At 44.4% G+C, this 22547-nt stretch overlaps 1 protein-coding gene across 1 annotated transcript in view; it reads left to right on the forward strand.

Annotated features, from left to right (window-relative positions):
- Ephb1 (EPH receptor B1) overlaps window positions 1-22547 on the forward strand; it is a 437502-nt gene that overhangs the window by 315998 nt on the left and 98957 nt on the right. The gene's annotated exons all lie outside the window — the stretch shown is intronic.

Here is a 22547-nt window from a genome sequence, read left to right on the forward strand (position 1 = left end):
AGCTGGACCACTTTAGCTGTCAAAAAAATGTCCATCATCTTTGGTCAAGGCTGGTCATGAATTATGCAAGTTCAGATTTACGTGAGGGCTGGAGGGATGTCTCCTTGCACTGAATACAACTGCTGTGAGTTTAAAACAGGCTGGGTCAGGTAAAATTCTCCATTATCCCGTGGCCAAACCATCTGCAGGGAGGCTGTTAGCATCACGAGCACCCACCGTCATTCCCCGGCACCTGGTCTCAGATTACTCTGATGGCCGGATCATCCGACTGTCAGAGAGAACTAAGTGAATGACAAGCATCATGTCTCTCTCTGCTGGCTAGCCCCAAAGTATCAAAGTCAGGGGAAGGAGCCCTTGAGAGCTTGGGAGTGGGGAGATGAATCATACCAAGACCTGGTTTGAGGTTATTCAAGCCAAAGAGAACAAACTCAAAGGCCAGAAGGCCAGACAATAATGGAAGGAAACCAGTTGGGCTAGGTGAAAGGCAGGGGGGACTGATGGAGAGTGTAGAGAACGGCAGGACATACAGACAGCCATCACCCTGTTCCAGCAAGTGTGGACTGCCTGATTTGTTAAGCCAGAAATATGGATTTCAAATGTTGACAACTGACTAGAAAATTTTAAGTACTTGAGAGGCAAACAAATCCAATTCTGGATTTGGGCTGCTGGCTATGGTTGGTAGCCTCTTATTCCAAGAGCAAATCTGATTTACCCAAGCTTTAACATGAGCTGCTGTGTTGTTGAGCCGCATTTTGCCTGGGGCAGGCATCTTCTTCTCCTCCTGGGCTCACACAGGATGTCCTAGGCTGGATACCCTCTCTGCTCCTCATATGATTCTCAAAAATTCGTTTAACTGTCAACATCTCTCATTTCTCACCTATGAAATGAAAACCATGATAACCTGCCTCCTGGTACTATAGCAACAAGTAAATGGGACAGAAGATGGAGAAATCACTCTACGTCTTGCCAAGGGCTGGGAGATTAGCATCATTTCTGGGGATATGTCCTGAGCAAATTGCTGGACTTTCCTTCCTCAGATGTTTCCTGCTAAGGCCTCTGAGTCTCATTGTTTGGGATTGATGTTATCTGTATCCATCTGCCCATGTCGTGTTGATTAGAACAGGCGTCAGAAAGGAGGATACCAAGTCTGCATTAATGAGATAATGATGAAGGTGGGACTCAGTGGTGCCCAGTATCTCACTCAGGGTGGTCCTGCATCTCAGAGATGCCCTCTGCCTCCTTTATTTTTAAAGTGTGTGTGTGTGTGTGTGTGTGTGTGTGTGTGTGTGTGTAGAAGCACCACTTCCTCCCTTACTCAGATGATTCTATCAACTGGAGTTATAGGTGACATTTCTATTGCATACAGTTCATGTATGGTCTGCTGAGTCCCTGCATGTGCATATTCATCCATCATGTCCACAACACAGACACAATCTATTACTTAGTGTTGTCTAAAATAACTGTGCTGTTTCTGTTGATAGTCACAAGCTCTTACAGTTTGTCCATTTTCAAGGCATTTTTAAAGTTCTTAGGCAATTAAAATCACTCAGAAGCACCGCTTTTCCTACAAAAGAATTACCTAGAACATCAATGCCTCTGAATCCATCACCTAATTTGCATTATTCCTTGGTTAAATATAGTATTTGCATGCATAAAGAATAATCTTTGAATATGAAAAGGAATTTACGGTATTGCAATATATCGAGCTCTTTGGAGGAAAGATATTATGTAAATCTCAAAATTAAATATTAAAACAATATTACACGCTGCCTGTAAAAATGTAGAGCTTTAAGATCCCATATGCTGGAACCAGTTCATTTTTAAAGGCTGGTCTCATTGGCAAAGAATGGGTGAGAATTGCTCTGGAGCAGGGAAAAGATTGAGTCAGGGCTTAAAAAGACTGGAATGACTTTAAAGAAAACCTTGAAAGAAGTAAATAAAGAAAAGTTTTTGTAAAAAAAAAAACCTTAAGGAAATGAAATTTTCACTGTTCTTAATTCAATTTCATAGTTCATTTCATTGCTGTTCTTTTGTTGCTAACTCCAAGCAGGTTCTGATTGTTTCTTAAGTCTTGCCATTGAGAAGAAACTTGCAGGTGGCCTTAGGAAGGCCATGGGCAGGCACTGGTGTATTATCTGTAGGACTGAGGTCAGCATGTGGCACTGTGGCACTGCTGATGCCCAGGGTTGTGGGTATCAGCCCTCTGCAGCTTTGGGGTTTGTTTTCCCCTTCATGGAGAGCTCTGGGGAAAACTAGGCTCTCTCATCTACCACCAGCTTCCTTGGGAAAGAGCTACAGAGTACCAGGCACAATGAGCCTTTCAAATATGTGTTGGAGAGCTTTATTCCCCACAGATACCAATTTATACATGTGTCTGGCTGGAGCTGGGCGACTAGAAGGTGTCTTGGAAATCTACAGGTGACATCTTAGGACCTCTTCCAGATCAGCCAGATGACCAGATATCTTCCTCCGCTGTGGCTCCTAAAAGAACGTAGAGAGCTAATGCTTATGATGATGCTCAGAGGAACAGAAAGAGATTCAGGTACCCTTACAAGGGGGCTGGTCCATCTCTTTGAACACTTGGATTTTGGAAATATAATCATTTAATGTAACCTTTGTGACAGCTGAGCAGGTGCTGGTTCAAATCCTACACATTTCCATCTACTTTCTTAACAAATTTTACACACTGACATCCTCTGTCAATCATATTTTGTTCAGACACCACGGACATAGCAGGGAAGAAACCAGGTAAAGATCCATGTCTTCAGGGAGTTTATGTTAGTTCCCAGCACCCACTGAGGCCAGGCTGAGAGGCCCAGGACAGTCGTAAGTGGATTGGTGATTCTGCTGTAACTTGAGGGTCTGAGCCCTACTCCCTGCTTGAGACTTAGGATATAAACCCATGCAAATTCCAGAGAGCACTTCAGTTTCTGGTGTCAGCTGCTCTACAGCAACTGTGTTGAATGGGATAGTTTATTGCTAGCTAAGTGAACTAGCTTGATCTTTATGTGGGTAGGCCACACAAAGATTGGGTTTCAGAATTCTTTATTTCTGGTACTGAGTTACAGCTAGTGATGCTGAGAGCTAAGAAAGGCTCTCCCCTGCATCGCTGCTAAAATGACCAGAGTGTCACCAGGAACCTGGGGACTTGTGTGTTCTGCTTACACCATCTTGGATCAAGTACAATGAGTATATGGCTTATGAGATGACAGTGGGGTTGCTGACAATGAGATGGCAGGGAGTTCCTCATCCATGCAAAGTCCACAAGAGACATAAGTTAGGTTATGAAATATCTATCATTGGCACTGTGGTCTTGGCAAAGAGAGCAGAAGGTTGGAGAGGGCTCCTGATTGTTGTCCACGTCTCTCTTACTTTTCTGTTGCTGTGAAGGGATACCATGACCAAGGTGACTTCTAAAAGAGTTTATTGGGGGATTAGAGCCCCAGAAGGTTGGAGTTCATGACCATCAAGGCAGGGAACATGGCAGCAGGCAGGCAGGAATGGCGCTAGAGCTTGCATCCTGGTCTACAAGCCCGTCCCCAGTGACACACCTCTTTCAACTAGGCCACATCTCTAATCCTTCTCAACAGTTTCACCAACCAGGAACCAAATATTCAAGTATATGGGCCAAGGGGGGGGGCATTCTCATTCAAACCACCACAACATTCCAGTGATAAGCACCCTCCAGGAGTGAGCCAACTTCCAGAAGAGCACTCCCTGAAACTATGGTATTGACTCCGGAAGCCTGTGTCTAGCTAGATGCTTAATACATAGAAAACCTTCCACAAATGTTAACCAATAAATTAATAATGAATACCTCAGTCTTCTGAAATCAATTCCCAGCATCAACAGATGATTTAGCTTCAGCTCTCTCCGTGGTTTCTCCATCAGGCATTTCATTCTGGGACTAGATTGGAATTAAGCCCGTAACCCCTCCAAGTACTGATGAGGTGTGCCACCTCTTATGTACTGTATCCCCTTAAGGTGGCCCTGTGAGAGCCACAGTACTATGACCTGGCCTGCTCTCCTTGGTCCCCACTGGCAGAGAACCGCTGGTAGGCAGACAGTGGCAGCTAGCTGGGATGGCATTCCAGTGCTGTTGTCTGTCCACCTGCATCCCAGCTCCCTGCCTGTCATTTTCACAGCGCCATCCATGTTAAACAGGCAGGAGCATGAGGGGTTTTTGAATGCAGCAATTAACAAAACAGTAATCAAGCTAAGTGTTTAATTTCAGAAAATTAACATCTTCTCAGAGCGGATGTGAAAGATGGGGGAAAAGGCACAGCAAATGTTCTGGGTAAATAAAGGAAATGCTGGACCACAAATATTTTGTAGGGGAAAGGGGACTCTGCCAGCAAGCACCCCAGGCCATGGGATCAGTGTCTGCTTAACTATAGAATGGTAGTTATGGCATCAAACCCTAAGATTTTAAAACATGCATTTTCTTCTTTTCCTTTTTGTTCTTCTTTCTTCTCTTCCTGTACGTAAGGACAGAGCAAGGGACCAGTCATGTTCCCTGTGATGTATCTGCCCCACAGAAAAACCCTAGTGTGGCAAAACCCTAGTGTGGCTTTGTCCTTTCTTAAACATTGCTAGCCACATGGATGACATAGTGATTCCTGGGTGGGCAATAAATGGTGTGGTGTGTGTGTGTGTGTGTGTGTGTGTGTGTGAGAGAGAGAGAGAGAGAGAGAGAGAGAGAGAGAGAGAGAGAGAGAGAGAGAACGCAAGCATGTGCTCACACACACATTGTAATCATGTTTCTTCTGGTGAGTCCAGCAGGAAGAGGACCAGATCTCATTCCTCCAGGCAATTCCTGTACCTCAGCACCATGTCTTCTGCTACAGTCTCCCATGTGCCTTAGATCCACAGACACTGCCTCATCAAACGATGGCATTGTCCTCTGCAGGGTGAGGTTTATGTACAGAGAGGAATGCTTTTAAAGAAGAGGGTGTACAGGAAACTAGGTAGAGATGGGGCCGTAAGGTTTCCTTGGTGTCTGTTTCCTCCTTGGGGATGAGTGCTGAGATTGAAGAGGGGGACAGCAAGACAAGCGTCTCTGTGTGGAGGATGTTGTAAGGTCTGAGGTAGGCTTGAGGCTTTGTGATGAGGTGCCACAGTTAAAAGGGAGAGGAGGGGAGCTCTCAGGGGCTACAGTGAGCTCAGCATAGCCTGAAGAAGCTGGAAACGGTGTACTCGCAGGGCTGCAGGCCCTTGAGAGGAGAATGTAATCTGACTTAATGAGCAGCTTTCCTTGAGGGGTCTTGCAGGCAGCTGACATTGAGAACAAAGAAAGCGAAGCAGGAGAATGAGACAATGGCTAGAAACCACCCAGGAAACATCCCAGGGGCTTCCAGAAGCCTTTGGAGACAGCATCTAGAAGATAGGTGCAGGCCTACCTATAGCGAATTGTGGAGGATTTGAGTGCCTGTTCCAAGTGTTGTTTATGCAGCTGGATATCCAGGCTTCAATTTTCTCTGTGAAGTAGGAAATAAGTTTGCTCGCCAAGAGCGAAGGAGATCGTATTGGGGCTGAAGAGTTGAGGGGAGTGGAATAAATCTAATGAACAATTACAGAGGATGGGAGGTGGAATTTACCAGAGAATCCTGGGTCTCTAGAACATGTTGAGAGCTCATTTGAAGCTGATAATCGTGTGTTTACAAAGACACTCCCACCTCCTGCATGCTTTACCCTTTTGTGTGGCCTTTCTGACAGTCAGGGTGCCACCTGGAGAGCAGACCCTACAGAGGGACCAGGGATCTATCTTTGGCTTGAGTTTTGACAGTTGTATGATGTGGAAAGAGGAAGATGCCCATGCCTGAAGGCAGGAGTACCTCAGATTACATCACTGGTAAGACAGAATCTGAGTGGGACAATCAGAGGGGGTCTGGTTACTCTGGGTGGAAATGGGGCCAACAAGGGCAGGTGAAGCCAGGAGGAATTACAATGTGTCAGCAAAGATGGTGCTGGGGAAGTACAACACTTAGTGTATAATTTTGAAAATGAAGTAACTTTGCGGGAGGTGAAGTCCAAGCGTACACCATGGGCTAAGCAGACAGGGGAGAGGTGTGGAGTTGAGGGAATGAAAAGTGAGTTACTCAGGGAGAGGACATGGGATTCATTCTCTGGAGAGCAAGGCTGGCGGTGGAGGGAGAGGCAGAAACAGCCGTGCATGGAAAGGCGACAGAGGGAAAGGAAGAAATGCCTGGTTGTCTCAGGGCTGGGGCAGTGGTGGTCCAGATGTGTGGCTCTTCTGCATAGGTTGCAGGAGAAGCTGAGAAATAATGTCAGAGAGGTAATGAGAGACAGGAAGAACACAGCCCACTTCCTGCCTCTGAGGGGTGGCTGGAGTACAATGGCAAAGGACCCACACTGAAGAGAGCTGTAGGGCAGAGGTGCCTTTGAGGAGAGCTTTTCCTGACACAGTTATAGAGAGAATGCTGGCAGAGGAGGTAGTGGGAACTGGTTTCTGAGCAACCATTTTGGTAGGTCCAATAGGAATGTGTTCCTTGAAGGGATGGTAAAGCCAAGGTGGAGGGAAGAGAGATACGGTGGGGATGGTGGAACCCAAGGAGAAACTTACAGTGTGTGTTGCAGGAGGGTGACTGGCTGCCAGGGAGCCACTCTGGTGAGAAAAGGGCCTGGGTCATCAGACAAAGGGGCTTGGAGCTCCAGACCCAGGGGAGGACAGTGCAGTGCTATCAGCCTTAGGATGACAGCAGAGTGGTTCCAGCCACTGCGGGGACTCTGCTGAACATGTCTAACTCAGATATATGGCAGGAGGGACCAGGACATACAACCCACTGTAATGTATCTTCTGCTGCCTCCAGACCCTGCCAGCCCCACCAGGGTGGTAGACTTCCTAGTGAGATATTCTATGATCAGATATCAGCCCAAGGGCCAGCACTCATCTTATACCAGGAAAAGCAGTTAGACCCCCAGGAGGCAGCTGAACAGAGCACGTCAGATAACCTAGAAGCCCTCAGGATTCTGTCCTTATGTGCCTTAGCCATGATCCTGGCTGACAACCGAGGACAGCCTCTCCTGACGAGTAACTCCCTACCCTAGCCCCAACACACACAGCTCCACAGGGCCCCCCCCCCAACTCAGAACTGCTTTCGTTTCTACAGTAAATTCTCGTTTTCTGAGTTATCTTTCTGGTCCTCTTGCTAGGGAGAAGGAGCTGTGGAGACAGGCCAAGCTGGGGTACCAGGAACAGCATTGCATGGCAGGGCTATTGACTGGAGCAACGTTCTCCACCCTTGCATGAGAGGGGTTGCAGGGAGCCCCCAATCTCTCTGGGAATGTAAGGATCCCTGAAGATAGTAAGTGACATGAGCTAACTGCCTCCCACTCTCGTGCAAGGCATCCTCGAGGGACGGTGAAATTGCTGAGCTCCTGAGTGTAGGGACAGCATAGATGGCCAGCTAGCATCAGTCCTGGAAAGGAGGCCAGGCTATTTCTGGCTCTGCATTAACTTGCTGGGGACTTAAGGAAGTTACTTTCCCTCTCTTGCCTTCAGCACTCTAATCTGGAAATTCGAAGAGTTGACAGAAAATTGAATGACCGGGATGTCCTCTCACAGCTTAACTTTTCGGATTTCCAGATTTGTAGATAAGCAGTTTCCAACCCTGAGCACGCACCAGATGCGTGTGAAGGGCTGGAAGCGTCCTTAAGCCCAGATTACTGCGTCCACCTCTCCCAGGTCTGGGTTTAGCCAGGAGTGGGAATCGGACATCTGCATTATCACCAGGTCCCTGATCTGGGACCCCATTCTGAGAACTGACATAGTGAGGTGGATGGTCTCAATGAAGAGCATCTCCCACATACATGCGACATAATAGAAGAAATGAGGTTTCTTCATTAAACCTATATTTTTTCCAAAAAGATGTCATCCACAGATCCCAGGAGTATGTGCACAACACACACATGTACACGAGTGCACACACATGCACCCACCCCTTTGGCTTGGAACCAAACCCTTAATGGAAGAAAGAGCTCATGACTCCGCCTGTGGGCATGAAGCTCAGTCAGCTCACCCAGCTCAGCCCTCATTTTCTGTCATGGAGCCTACTCTGTGACTCAACCAGTATCCCATGGCAGCAATACCTCCTGCATGCCCAGGATGTCCTCTGACCTCAGGTAATTCCAGGTTAAGGAGGGACTTGAAAGGAAGTACCAGAGTTAACTCCCAGAATAAAACATGAAGCCAGTGTTCACAATAGGAGAAAACAATAAGAGAAATAATTAATTCTGCTTTTGTATTCATATCCAGGCTTGCAACTAATTGCTTATTTGTTTAATCTACTTTGACCAGAAGTGTTACTGCACCAAAAGTATTTAATGAGTCAGGCTTCCTAATGTAAACTTCAAGCGTATTTGTGCAGTGGGCTGAGTTTTCATCGGCCGAGGGAGAGCCAGTTCTCAAGGCAGGGTCTTCTTAGCCCAGCTTCTTTCTAGAATGGAAATGTCACCAGAAACTCAAGTCATCAGGGTGCAAATCATTCTTTGCCACCAGTACCTGTGGGCCTGGACTCTTTAATTGACATTTCTACACAGGTTTCCCTCCTCCCCGCCCTGTGGATGTGTTTTCTATGAGAGAAAAGACAACAACCAGCCACTCCCAAAGGGCCTCTCCTAATTCTGTCATTCATACTTTTCTAGGAACTCTCACAATTAAACCCTGAGGCTCCAGGGGGACTTTCAGAGGTTTCCAGCAGCTTAGTGACCTCTAGAGATGGACTCAGCATCCTGGATTTCATCATCTATGCAAATACAGAAGTTTTGTCACTACTTCCTTGGAACTCCATACTTATCTTTGTTTCCTGTCCCCCTTCCCAGGATTCACAGCTCCACTTCCCTTCTCCCACCCTCTTCTAAATACTAATACCCACATCTGGTAGAACTAAGCCATTTTCTGCCCCTCCCTCTGTCCTCTGAGGACTTTGGAGGAGATCCCAACCTTTGCTGTAAAAGGAAAGTTTTGTCATGCATCTAAAATATGGTTAATGATACCGGTTTAATGTGAAATGGCTAAAACCATGCCTCCTGCCCTGAAGATCTTACTCTAGTGGTGGAGAACAGAGTGTCTGAAAAGTTAGATTATAGCATGCTGATTCCCAAGCAGAACACGTGCATTCCCAATGACGCTATCAACAGCGAGAGCTTGAGATGGGCAAAGTCACATATGGCAGTGCTTTTAAAGGCTTGCAGTGTCATGAAGGTGGGTCACAGTTAAACATGAGAAGCAGGTTCCTGAGCCTGCAGTGATCAATGCCTGCCACACCTGTAAATGTTAAGGAGAGAGTTAGGCCTTTTCCTGATGGGGAGTCTCTAAAGGTTTTGGGGTGTCAGGGTAACATGGGTAATGTCAAGCTTCAGGAAGGCTGGTCTAGCAGTCTAAAGTAATGAGGTGCGTAGGTGGGATATGAGTTCTGGGACAGAAGGATGAGGCTTATGGAGAGTAACAAGATGTGTGAAGAGGCTCCCTCCCCACAGTCATAGGCTGTCTTACTCTCAGGAACTAGGTAGGCACTTCTTTCTTCCTAAATTGCTTCCTGGAGAAAACAGGCAGACTCCAAACTTCAGATTTCACAGGGAAATCATTCTTCTTCTGGAATGTGTCTCTTCCACCTTTAGCCCCGTTTGATTTGTCTTTCCTGTCTCCATCCTGCTCCTACCTAGCACCTCCACCCTGACTTGGTTGACAGGTCTATTTATTGCCTCGAAAGTATTTATGAAACAAATATCCAAGGCCACCACTGGATTGGATTGCGCATCTCACATTTATCTCGGGGAGCTATGCTCAGGGTTTGATTTGCATGTGTGAGCAGTGCTGGTCCCAGAAGGAGAGTTGCAGGTGGATGCCAACTACCCAGCCTGACAGGAGTGCTAGACCACACATGGCACAGAACATTTGGAAATTTCATAATGTGAGGATTACCATTCCTGTTGCATGGGTGAAAAACACAAGCTTCAAAGATGTTAAGGCTTTGGGTTAACTCAAGCTCACAGAGTAAGCAAAAGGCCAAGCTAGGATAGGAACCTATCTCTCAGCAGCATCGTAGGACCTAGAATACAGCCTTCCTTCATTTCTGCTAATTCCTGCTGCTCTGGGCTGCTTATTATTCCTTATCCACCTTTCTTCACAGCTGTGGTCTATAGTAGAGAAGGCAAGTTATGAGTCCAGAGATGACTGGGCTGAGAAATGATATTCTAGACAGAGAATACAAGGCTGGTATTTCCATATGCTCCAGCAATTCAATCCTCATTTTACCCTCAAGAGAGATGCTAGCATATGCCTCAGAGAAACTGGTCTATGAATGCTCACAGAACTAGGAGGTGTGTGTGTGTGTGTGTGTGTGTGTGTGTGTGTTAATATGTGTACAGGTGGCTATGGAATGTGTAGGTGCATGTGGTAGTCAGAAGATAACCTCAAGTCTCATTCCCCAGGATTTCTCCACCATGTATTTTTGAGACAGAGTCTCTCACTGTCATGGAGCTTGTCAAATAGGCCAGGATGGAAACATAGCAAGTCCTAGGTACTCACCTGTCTCTGCTCTCCCAGCACTGGAATTGTCAGTGTCCACCAGCACACCAGCCTTTTGACTGGGGAGGTGACTGGTAAGCAAACACCTTATTGATGGAGCCATTTTCCCCCGACCCTAGATTATTCTTCTTTATGATGTTTAAAAACACTTTCAAATATGTCTAAGATATATTGTGACCACATTTATGCCCCATTACTCTCGTTTATCTCCTACTCTCCTGTTAACTTCCTCTCCCTTCTTTCCAATGAATTGTGTGTGTGTGTGTGTGTGTGTGTGTGCGCGCGCGCGCGCGCGTGTGTGTGTGTAGGTCTTTTGCAGGTCGCTATACCTTTTGCACATCTAAATGACAGCATTCCATAGCAGTTTTCTCCACCCTCGAGCTCTTAGAATTTTCCTGACCCTCCTCTATGTGTTCCCTGGGTCTTGGAAGGTGGTTTAGAGCTGAGGATACAACAGTCACTTTTTCAGTATTTTGATCAGTTATGAGTCTCTGTCATCTTGTACAACAAAGAGGCTTGCATGACCCAGGCTGAGAGCAGGAGTAGTCTATGGGTATAAGCATAAACACATAGAAGTCAGTCTGACTACACAAAGCATCAGTAGTACATCCTCCTGAGGATCTGTGGCTTTCCCATATGTAGGCTTGTGACTCACTTTACAGTAACAGACATGTGTTCACCTCTGGAATGACCCTCATATTCAATTGGAAAATGTTTGGTGGCCCACAAAATACTCTTGCCACTATTGTACCAGTGTATGCATCTTGCCTGCCTAGTCAAAACTATAGTACAAAGGATCCACAGCCAAGAAAGACAGTTGGTGACCTCTCTCTCCTTGTAGCCTACATAACCTGCACAAAACCTTCTGGCACCATGAGCTCTGGCCATCAGGAGGGATGCTGACAGCTCCATGCCAGCATTATCTTAACAGCCCCAACGTGGAAGCAACTCAAAATGGGGTATTTATGGTAAAAGTGGCTATTTACCTAGTTGAGGCTGAGACAGCATTACCTCAATGGGGAGAAATGGTCACAGTGAGGACCATCTCCTATGAAAATGCCAAGGAAAATGACATTACCATACCCACCATGGGCTATGGTGAGACTAGGACCCTCTTTTTGTGAGTCATTTGAGAAAACACAGATATGAACTCCTTCGGACTGAACAGGCCATCCACCTTTCAGGAAACTTTGAAGGCCGTCCTCTTAAGCAGAGTAAGTTAGAGGAAACTCAGCAGCTTTCTGAGCTGGGAGAGATGGCCTTGAAACGGGCCCTCCCTAGTAGGACTCCCAGCCACGAGCCACACTGTTTCTTTGTAGAAAAGGTTTAATGACCTTCAAAAAGTCCAAATGTCTTATTTTCATAACTTCTTCAATCATTATACTTCAACAGAACAACTTAATTTTGAGTGGATTTGCAGTTTGCTGTGAATGTTCTTTAAAATTACATGTAAATATTTTCACTGTTTGAAAAGTGTATTAACATAGTAAACTTGTATCATTTGTTAGATCCCAACGTGGATTATGGATAAACCTCTTGATGGAATTATTTTGACCCAAAAATCAATTAAGAGATTATGAAGTAATTTCTAATAAGCAAAGATAATGCATCAAAACTAAGTAATTATCATAGAAGAACAGCACATTTATTCTTATATTTTGGAACTGGAAATGATTATCTGTCAAGGGAAAATATTTCTATTGAATAAGAAAAATAAAATGGGCAAGAAGCGAACCTTGAATGTGGTCAAATCAGTTGCTGAACTAGGGGGTCAAGGCACAGACCATCCAGGTGGCACTATCAAGGCTCCCATGCATCTGGACTCTAGGGTCCATACATGGAGTGATGAACTTTTGAGATAGATTAATGGCATCTCAGATGCCATAGGGTCATAAGCCTCACTGCCCCCTTTGGAACCTTTTGTAAAAATGGAAGCCTGATTGATAATTGCTTGGCTTGACACCCATCTCTAGTACTGTTGGCAGTGACAAGTGACCAGTATTGGCTGGCACTTGTCCTGTGTTGTGACTGTGACACTTTCCAGCTTGCCTTAGGGCCATCTTATCTGCAACTTATTCACATCCCACTTGTCAGAACAGGCAAGAACATTCTGTGTCTTTGATGTATTGCATACAATACCCTCTCTTGGATCTGTCTGCTACTAAGGCAATTGGGGAGTACAATCTCCCAGAAGTCTTCAGTGGCAAAAACAGAGACAAAGAACTTCAGTCCCTTGACCTGCTCCTGCTTCCTCTCCATCCCTGAGCCACTTGATAACCACTTTTAAGTTCTTCACTGATTCTTACTTCCTTAAAAGCACGCTGGATACTGACAGTAGGCTCTCCTAGTGGGTACTCTTGGATCTAACTTGGTTTGAACCCTGGTTAATTTTTTATCGCGGATAGAAGAGACTTTTCTTGCTTCTTGTTCTCTTTATGATCCTGTAGAACTAGCCTCTATTTTTCTAAAAGGGACTGCGGGGCAGTTTTGTTTCTGTTTAGATTTTTCTGAGCACCTCCTTTTAAGGCCAAACAACTTTACCGAGACTTCAGAATCTTCTTTCCAAATAGCCCCCAAACTAATTCTTTCTTCTTACCTTTTCTGACAAAAAGGTTCATTTTTTTTCCTCTCTAAATTTGAATAATCTTGTGAACTCTTCATTTTCATTATTTCTGTCTCTTGGTAGAATGTTTAATTTACTCAAAAGCTTTGTGCGCCCTTGCAAAACAGATTCTTTCAAGCATTCAGTAACACCATCTTTTCCTCTGAGGATTATGTAGAAAAGACTGCCCTGAATTGACTGTTGAAATCAATGTTTTGGGGTGGGGAGGGTCACAGGGGTCGCCTGCTGGAATTAATCTTCTCATCTGCCTTAGTTTTTCTAGAAGCTATTGTTTGGATGAATGAATACCTGAGCTTATTTTTATTTTTACTTACCTGATGCTTTCATCGCACATAAAAGACCAGATTTAGGGGTGATGTTTGCCCTTAGACAAGGAAAAACAAATTCACAGTGTAGGTGCTGCTGGTGGCGGGGCCTGGCTGTAAGTTGCCCTAACTTTCACGCAGGGAGATCAGGAAATGCTCTGTCATTTTCTCCCATGTGCCAAGCCCTATCACAAAGCATAAGACAAAAGTCCTTGTATGGGACACAGTTTTCCGAAGGACTTGTGACCATCAGGTCATCACTATCAAGCCAAGAACTGTTGACCAGGATGGCTACAACCCCTTCTCCTGGATCTGTGAGCTGCTAGGTGGCAGCTGGGGTGGCCAATGCCATTTTCAGAAACAAGGGCATTCATGCTTTGGGATGCTGGATGCTTCTCTCTGCCATACCCTGTGGTTCTTTACATTCTGCCCCCTGCCCCCACTGAACTCCATGGACCCTGAGAACAAGGTTGTGATCTCTTTTCTCTGACCCCAGTGATCAGAGCAGGCATGCCGTAGTGTTTGATAAGTATATGGAGTATTGAACGAAACTTTTCTGAAGATTAGAGGTATAGAGAAGAATCATGCCCAGGGTTAGCCTCAGACTATTGGGGTTAATCCTTCAAAAATTCATTACACAGAATTATACAAAATAAAGGCATTTATTGTTACATATTTGTGCATGTACATAAGATACTTTGATCACATTTATTTCCCATTATCCATCTTGTATTCTCTTTTCTTTTTCCACTGGTCCTGTTCTTCTCCCACAGTTCTTCACTTCTGTTTTCTTGCATGACCCTGATCTCAGTATCACATATGAGATTCTCTCTGTGAATCTTCTCTTTCCAAATTGGGCCTGATTTTCTTAGCATGTTGATTGCCAGATCAATTGATTGTCCTGCAAATGATACAATCTGTTCTTTTTTTGTGACTGAGTAGTGTTCCCTTGTGCATTAATGTGTGTGTGTGTGTGTGTCTGTGTGTGTGTGTGTCTGTGTGTGTGTGTGTCTGTGTGTGTGTGTGTGTGTCTGTGTGTGTGTGTGTGTCTGTGTGTGTGTGTGTGTGTGTGTGTCTGTGTCTGTGTGTGCACATTATCTACTGACTTTGATTCCTTCAGATATACACTCCAGGAGTCGTGATCTGGATTGTATAGTTTTGATTTTAGTTTTTTGAGGAATTTAAAAAATAGCTATATATAAATGCACATTCCCACCAACAGTGTGTAAGCCTTCTCCACCTCATCCTTGCTAGTTTTGTTGCTTTTGTTGCACACTCTAGTCAATCTGACCAGGATGAATGGTGATCTCAACATGCATTTGATTTCCAGTGTCCCATAGCCAAGGGTGTCACAGGGGTTTCATGTATTTATCCGCCATCTGTGTGTTGTCTTTTGGAAAGCATCTGTTGAGTCTAGTTGCCCATCTATTGATTGGATTATTTGTTCCTTTGTCTCGAACTTTTTGAGTGCTCTATATATTCAGTATCACCCGTCAGGTGAGTGGCTGGCAAAGATTCTCTGCTGTTGTGTTGGCTGCCTCTTCACTTGGTTGTTGTCTCTGTTGATTACAGAAGCATTTTAAGTGAGGAACTCCATTTGTCTCCCCTCGTTATCCTCTTTTAGCCATGGAAGTCCTATTCTGGAAGCCATTGCTTATGCCTGTATGTTGAAGGTTTCTGTTACATTTTCCTCTAGAAGTTTCAAATTTTGGGTCTTAAATTCATGTAGTTTCGAGATGAATTTTGTGTAGAGTGAGAGGGAGGTGGGGCTCAAAATTCAGTCATCTACTTGTGGCTGTGCCATTTCCCCAGCACCATTTGCTAAAGATGCTGCCTTTTCCTTAACATTTTTATTTTTTCCATCTTCGTCAAAATCTGTTTCTGTAGCTATGTGAGTTTATTTCTGATCATTTCTTCATTCTCATTGTTTTACAGGCTGATTTTTGTACCCATTCCATACTTTTTTTTTATTACTATGGTTCTGTAGTGTAATATGAAATGGAGTGTTTCTGTGCTTCCAGTGTTTCTTGCTCAGAATGGGATCTTTTCCACTTCCTTAAGAACTTTAGGGCTTTTGTTTGTTTGTTTGTTTTCCTAGTCCTATGAAGAATATCATTGGAACTTTGGTAAGGATTTTATTCAATCATGAAACCCATTCAGCAATATGGCTGCTTCCTGTCATCAGTTCTGCGGACTTATGGGCACTTAGAGGTCTTTCTATCCTCTGACGTTTTCTTCAAAAAAAAATTTTTTTTTTGGTTTGGGGTTTCAGAGTTTTCATTACAAAAGTCTCCCGGGTTAGGTTTATTTCTAGATTTTTTTTGCTGAGGTTATTACTAATGCAATTGTTTTCCTGATTTTCTTTTCACTGAGTTCATTACCAGTGTTTAGAGAATCTACTGATTTTCATATGCCAATTTTGGTATTCTGTTGCTCTATTAAATTTTTAAATAAAATTTATGATCTTATTGTGGAGTCTTGCAGATATTTTGATGTCTTCTTTTCCAATTTCTCCCCTGGTTTCTTCAGTGGCTTACTGGTGTTTCAGAAGTATGTTTTTCAATGTTGTGTACTTGCAAATTATCTGCAGTTTCTCCTACCAGTTCTATTCCCAGTTTTTCCCCTTTGAGGACTGGTACGATCCAAACAGATACATCAGTATTTTTGTATTTGTTTCAATTGCCGTGGATCTTTAAAATAACCCTTCTGGGGGAAGTTCCATAAGCCGCCGAGAAGAGTGTCTTTTGCATCTGCATAATATTTTGTGGATGGATGCTGCTTCCATTTGAGCTACAGTGCAGTTAACCGCTCATGTTTCTTTGCTGATTTTTTACTTTGGATAGCCTATCTATTGGGGAGAATAGAATGCCAACGCCATCCGGTGTGTCAGCCAGCCTTTTTGCCACTGCATGCTCTTTGAGCTGACAAGGGAGGGGGACTTGGTTGGGGGAGGGGGAGGGAAATGGGAGGTGGTGGTGGGGAAGAGACAGAAATCTTTAATAAATAAATAAATAAAAAAGAATGTCTTAGAAAGATCACTTAGAGAAGGAAAGGCTTATTCCTCTGCATGCTTGCCAGGGTTCAATCCATGTTTGGTTTGCTTCCCTGCTGTGAGTCTGTGTTGAAGCAGGACGGCATGGCAACAGGAAGGCATGGTAGAACCAAGCTGCTCACCTCATGATGTCTGAGAAGCAGAGAGACAGGAAAGGGCCATGGACAATGTATTTCCTTCAAAGATATACCCTTGTGATCTTCTCGGACCAGGCCCACCTCTTAGTGCCCATCACAGGTCGGTAATGCCATCAGGCTATGACTCCGTCAATGCGCTAACCTGTTGATTAGGTCAGAGCCTTGCTGGTTTGCTCACGTCTCAGTAGCACCACCAGCCAGGGATAAAGTTCAAATGCACGAGTCTTCAAGGGAAATTTTATAGACAAACCACAGCATCCATTATTATTATGGTGATTCCTATGTGTATCTTTATGGACAGTAGCACTTCTATTATGAATTAGAGCATACTGATATCACCGTGTGTATATTTACAGCCACTAGATCTTCTTAATATAATGTTTCTTTTATCAATATATATGACATTTGTCTCCTTTAGTTTTAGATTGAAACTTAGCACCTGGAGGCAGTGACTGGAAGGCACAGGCTCACCTCAGTGCCTGCACCCTCCCTTGCGAACTGATGGTCTCAGCTGGCCTGAACCTTTGCTCCCTTTTATTTGTCTCAGCCTGGTGTGACTTTCCACTCATGGAACTCTTTTTTCATCGTTATTATTGTTGTTGTTATTTAATTAAATTATTAAATTATTTAATTTCTGAAGGTTTTACTATCCTGGCTGATCTGATACTCACTATGTAGGTCCAAGATGGCCTAGAACTTGCAGCAATTCTCCTGCTTCAGTCCTTTGAGGGTTGGGATTTCAGGTTCGAGTCATCACACTTGGCTGTCAGCACTTTGGGGTCAGAGTCTTCTTTGGTTGCCAGACTGACTCTCTGGCCAGCCCTTTTTCATGATTTTGTTCCCAGATACAAGAAAATGAAGGAAGCTTTGGTTTTCCCAGCAGTGAGCCCAGGCAAGACCTTATCTAGATGATTTCCCAACAACTACACTTGGTGATGCTAAGAAAGCTCCCTGTGTGCCTTTCTTCTCTGCGGGTTCTGATTCCCCTGCCTACTCAGCTGGACCTATGCATGGTACCTAGGCTTGTGCTACTGTGTTTTCTGTGTTTCCTCCTCTTCTTTCACCTCTGCTCTCTGCCCCCTCCCTGTGCATAGCTACTGAGCTTGGTACTGGGATATTCTTTCTCAACCTCTGTTCTGCTCTCCAAAGCCTCTGAGATTTTTAAAGTCCATGTGCAGATAAACTTAGTTGCTTTTTGTCACCGCCCACCTCAAGAAGTAGCTGCTCTCCTGTATTTGGTCCTATCCCCGGAGAAGATGGCCATCACTGTATGTTTCTAACCTACCATCTTGGAGTCTTCCATTTTTTTTTTAATTTGTTACTGTCCTTTTGGAGACAGAGTCTCATGGGCGTAAGTGGGTCTTGAACTCACTAAATAGCTGAGGATGACCTTGAACTACTTCTGATTCTTTTGCCTCTACCTTCTAAAACCTGGCATTACAGACATGTGCCATCATGCTTGCTTTTCTGTGGTGCTAGGGATTGACCCCAGAGCTTGGTGCATGCTCAGTACTCTACATTCCCAGCTCTAAGTCTTCCAGTTTTAATAGATGACATTTTATCTCTGAGACAGAGGGAGTCTGGAAACCTGTGTGTGATACTTCTAAAAGCAGCATCATGTAGGCTGGGCTTCCCCATGGCCTACAAGGGGTATCTGAATGGCAAGATGTGGTAGGAAAGCCCTATAATCAGAAGCCCTTCAGTCATCCCCATCGTGGGTCACACTGGGACCCCCAAAACATGTAGCAACTCTGAGAGACTGTGGCGCTTTCTGAGCTACCTTGACTTCCTCACAAGAGGCGTGCAGGATCTTGAGCAAGGCGAATGTTTGCCATCCAAATGGTTAGCCACAGAGGCTGTGGTTAAATCAGGGATTCTGTTCCAGTCCCATTTTACCTGACTTAGCAGTAAGATTTCACATATTCGGTCCCCCAAATATGCTTCCTTCTACTTGGTTTCCAGGCAACCACTCTGCAGGTTTTCCTTCTACTCTATTGGCCTGGCTTTTGCAGGGCCCTTTGCTGTTTTCTCCTCATTCCCTACATCTTAAAGCGTCCACTCCACTAGCTATCTTCACGATCTGTGAAGTTCTACTCCTTTCTGATTTATTGAAATACGAATAGCTCCAACTTTATGCACACATCTCCCTACCCAGTTTCTACACAGGACATCTAAGACACCTGAAATGTAATGTATTCAAACTGGAACAGCTGGTCTACCTCCCAGATGGCATCTATTGATGTCGTCTCTCATCTCAAAGCCTTGTCTTTTGGTTGTCTTTTGGTTCTTCCAAACAAAAACCTTGCAGTCACTATTAATTCTTTTTCTTCTATATCTCATATCTATGGAGACATTTCCAATGCCAGTGTCCCTCAACTTGTGAGGGGAGCTACATCTCCATGACACTGTCACTGAATTGGAAATAGAATAAGCCAAATCCAGGAGAGACAGATCTCTGATCACCCTAAGGCTACCCATGACAGACCAACGGAGTTACCCACTCAAGCCCAGTTGAGTACATCAGTGACTTCCCTGGGATGCCAGCAGGAGCGTGGGTGACTCAAAGGCAGCTGCACCACTGAAAAGCCTACCCCGGTATGCATGATAGCTCATGAAAGCTGCAAGCCCTGGAGTTCCCTGAACAATTCACAGGCAGCTCCACCAGAGACAGTCTTGTCTCTCAGAAATTGTTATTGCTTGTATAAACTTGGGGAAGGGCCTTGTGAATCTTGCCATTTCCTGAATTTCCTGGGGCTTCTGTGCTTTATGAGCTTTCTGAGTCTTATGAGGCTCCCTCCTCTCTCCAGGAAGGAATGGTTATTTTGGGAGGAAATGACAATGCCACATCACTCACTGCACCTAACTGAAATGTGCTTCAAACAGTAGCCTACAGTTGGGAAGGATTATCTAATGTAGAGCCTAGTTTATGACAATATAGCAAACATCTCATGTAGCTTAATAAATTTTAACAACTTTATTAAATAGCTCCATCCCAAACCAAACAAAATGTGTATACACACACACACACACACACACACACACACACACACACACAAATCTGGCCCTCCCCCTTGACTGTGATGCCTTCGGGTCAGACACTCAATGCTGTCCCACTCTCCTTTTGCTTGCACTCCTGTACCTGCTACTCAGGGAGCTCTTTGCTGACTACAGGCCAGCCGTATACTTCCGACCCTGGCATTCTACTTCCTCTTTCCCTACTTGGTTTCCCCACTTTACTTATTATTTCTTATATATCTTGCTATTTATTTATCATATCTATACTCTGAATCCCTCTAGTAGAGAATAGGTTTTAAGAGGGTAAGAAACTTTACTCATGAATGTATGTTTAGAACCTAAAAGAGCAACTACCTGGCAGATACAATAGTAACTGTTTAATTAATCAACATAGCTGGGTTATAATACCAAAGTAGGAGAGAAAAAATGCATTAGACAGTTGAGATGAGGGTAAAATGTCCTTTCAGCTTGTTAGATTAGTAGATCAAATATAACACCATCAAAAAGCAAAGAGGGATTATGCATCTCCACCACAGAAACCCAACTCTACATTCATGGTGAGAGAGGACATACCTCGGGGAAATCTAGAGTTTATATTCAACCCTAACTTCAAGATAGGACAATAAAGACATGCTTTTGATCTGAAGGCTAATAGTCAAATTAATAGAATACACAAAACATAGTAGATACTAGGTTTAAACTTAACTTGTAGTATAAGCTATGGAGAAGCATTGGACTGATGCCTCTATCTCATGACTACAGAGTTCTTGATAACATAGGCCCATTGAGTAAGAGATACTGTAGGCAGCAGCATGTCTTGCTGTGGCAGAAATACTTGTAGCAGTTAACTATTCTTTATAGCAGGGAAAACTCAAGTACAGTTTGACTTGTTTCGTTAGGTCTTTGACAAGCTCTTATGCGTAACAAGGACTGTTCTAGATTGCTTTAGCTGGGAGAGGTGAGACCAAGGGGAAGAAGACAAATCTGAGATATGGATAAGGAAGGTCTATAAGGAGTGAGAATTACAGAAACACAGAGCAGGGTGTCCCACGTGTAGCAGGAACTTGGCAGCAAGTGTTGGGTTGGGACATTTTATGGGGAGCCAACAGACCACAGTAGTTATCCCATTCCAGTGAAAGTGAGAGGGAAGGAAGGAAGGAAGAAACAGAGGGAGGGAGGGAGGGACGGATGGACGGACGAACGAACGAACAAAAGAGGACTGGGTAGGAGAATGTTGAAGGAAGGCCACTGATTTGTCCCAGGCCGCTTAGCCTGGAAATAATCACACAGAAACTGTATTAATTAAATCACTGCTTGGCCCATTAGCTCTAGCTTCTTATTGGCTAACTCTTACATCTTAATTTAAGCCATTTCTATTAATCTGTATATCGTCATGTGGCTTACTGGGTAAGTTCCCAGAATCTTTCTCTAGTAACTTCATGGCTTCTCTCTAACTCTGCTCTCTTTCTCCCAGCATACAGCCTAGTTTTCCTCGCCTAGTTCTGTTCCGCTCTTGCCATAGGCTCAAAGCAGTTCTTTATTCATTAACCAATAAAAGCAACATATAGACAGAAGGACCTCCCACACCAGAGAAATTTAGTACACCTGTATTATTATCATGAAGCCTTGGATAGCTCATTGTAGAATCTTTGATTAGGAGTGTCTACTGGGAAAACCCATGTTTTGCATAGATATGTGGGCTACTCGGTGCTTAGCTGGAACTCTGAAGGAGGCAAGTCTCTTTGCAAATACACGGCACAGCATCTGAGGCCCTTCGTCGGTTTCACCCTTAGGCGTAGGCGCTCAGAAAGGTGCACTGTCATGGCCAACACATGGTATGTAATAGGCTTTGTGCAAACTAACCTCCGAAGTCCCAGAGGACACTCTGATGCTAAGGTGTTCTGGTAGCATTTCCCACACTTCTCACCCTGTGTGGCTCACACAACTGGGAGCATCTTTAGAATGCCTGCTCGGCTTCTCCTTCCCTGGCACAGACTGACTTTAGTAGGTGCTCGAGTCCGGTGAACTGTGGGCAAGGCCATGCCTTCCACTTGTATGATCTGCTAGCTGTGCTCTGTAATTCCAGGTCTTGGAGGGAATCCATTAACTTAAGTTGAGGATAGTAAATGTCACTCAGCCATGGTCCCCAGAGAAACCCTTGTAAAGCAGAGTTCCAGTGAGGAAATGACCTTCATCACTGCAGAAGTGGCAAGACTAAACACAACAGCCCCCGAGCAGAGCGCAGACGGAGCCTCATCCATTACCCTCCTCTTCCCTTAGGAAGACAGCCCTCATTTATTATTTCCAGACTGTTTTCATTTCACTTACGCCTTGTGAAAAATGTTGAATTGAGAGATAAATATTATTTCCTAACAGAAATTTCATAATCATCTTTGCTGATCTTGGAATTATTATCCTGTTTCCAAACGTTTGCTCTATGTATCATTTCTTCGTTTGCATTTGTGAGTTCTTCGTTGCAAATGCTCTCACTCAGAGAGTGCTGATGGGGGTTCAGTTGTAGCTCTGTGTTCCTGTCTTCGTGAGGGATGCTGCCTCCTTTCTTTTGGAAGTGTATGAAAATCCTACACACAAAAATGGAAAGAAATATTTGCTGGGATGTCCCTTTCTGTTGTACAGCTACTTTGCGCTAATCTGTTCTACTCTCGCTGCTCCTCCTTTGCCCAGGTTTTCTGCCCTACAGTAGCTGAGCCCATTACTGCATCATTGAGGGTCCTTCAGCACCTTGTACTTCAAAAGGCTTCTCATTTTTCCTGTCTCTTCCTCCTATTTTTCCAGCTCTCTCTTATTTTGGACTGATTTTTTTTAAAGTGTGTGTGTTGACACATAGGCCACAGTACACATATGA

The sequence above is a fragment of the Microtus oregoni genome, unplaced genomic scaffold, assembly GCF_018167655.1.
Source record: "Microtus oregoni isolate MIOR12 unplaced genomic scaffold, Mior012 000028F_ref0000031, whole genome shotgun sequence".
Taxonomy (NCBI): domain Eukaryota; kingdom Metazoa; phylum Chordata; class Mammalia; order Rodentia; family Cricetidae; genus Microtus; species Microtus oregoni.